The 775-nt window shown below is 51.4% G+C and overlaps 1 pseudogene; it reads left to right on the forward strand.

Annotated features, from left to right (window-relative positions):
* The first annotated feature begins 156 nt into the window (after positions 1-156).
* Positions 157-774, forward strand: LOC106512566 (glycine receptor subunit alphaZ1 pseudogene; annotated as a pseudogene).
* Position 775: the final 1 nt, after the last annotated feature.

The following is a 775-nucleotide window of genomic DNA, read 5'->3' on the forward strand; positions in this document are numbered from 1 at the left end:
ATCCATACACAGTGTGTGTTGATCCATACACAGTGTGTGTTGCTCCATGGATTGTTGCACACTATTGAACAGGCAGAGTGTAGCCACACCAGTGGTAGACCTGAAGTTAGCCTTGTCTTCTATGGTTCCTAACAGCCTGAGTCTGGTCTGTTGCAGGAGGAAGACCCGAGCGACGGGCGCTTCGGCTTCCCCGGCTACGGCATGGGCCCCGCCTGCCTGCAGACCAAGGACGGCATGGCCATCAAGGGCAACAACAACAACGCCCCGACCTCGGCTGCGCCCGAGAAGAGCATCGAGGAGATGAAGAAGCTGTTCATCAGCCGGGCCAAGCGCATCGACACGGTGTCCCGGGTGGCCTTCCCCCTCGTCTTCCTCATTTTTAACATTTTCTACTGGATCATTTACAAGATCATCCGCAGCGAGGACATCCACAAGCAGTAGTGGAGGAAACAATGACGAGACGTGGAAAGCAGATATTATCGCCCTCGTGCTTTTTCCTCCTCGCCCCGTTTCGCCCCTCCTTTTGTCGAGGATTTGCTATCATTTGTCCCTCCCTGAACCCCGGGCCCTGGCCCCGCCCCTTTTACGACTCCAGAATAATCCAGACCAGTGCAATAGCAATGCAGTAAAATGCATGAAATATGAATGTGGCAATATACTAAAGAGGAACTCTGCCAGGCTCACCCAGACAAACTGCTCAGGGGTGAACGGACCTGAACAAGAGAAGATCCTGGATTTGATTTTAGCTTCTTTTATTTATTTATTTATTTATTTA

This window comes from Austrofundulus limnaeus, unplaced genomic scaffold, assembly GCF_001266775.1.
Source record: "Austrofundulus limnaeus strain Quisiro unplaced genomic scaffold, Austrofundulus_limnaeus-1.0 Scaffold8199, whole genome shotgun sequence".
NCBI classification, from domain to species: domain Eukaryota; kingdom Metazoa; phylum Chordata; class Actinopteri; order Cyprinodontiformes; family Rivulidae; genus Austrofundulus; species Austrofundulus limnaeus.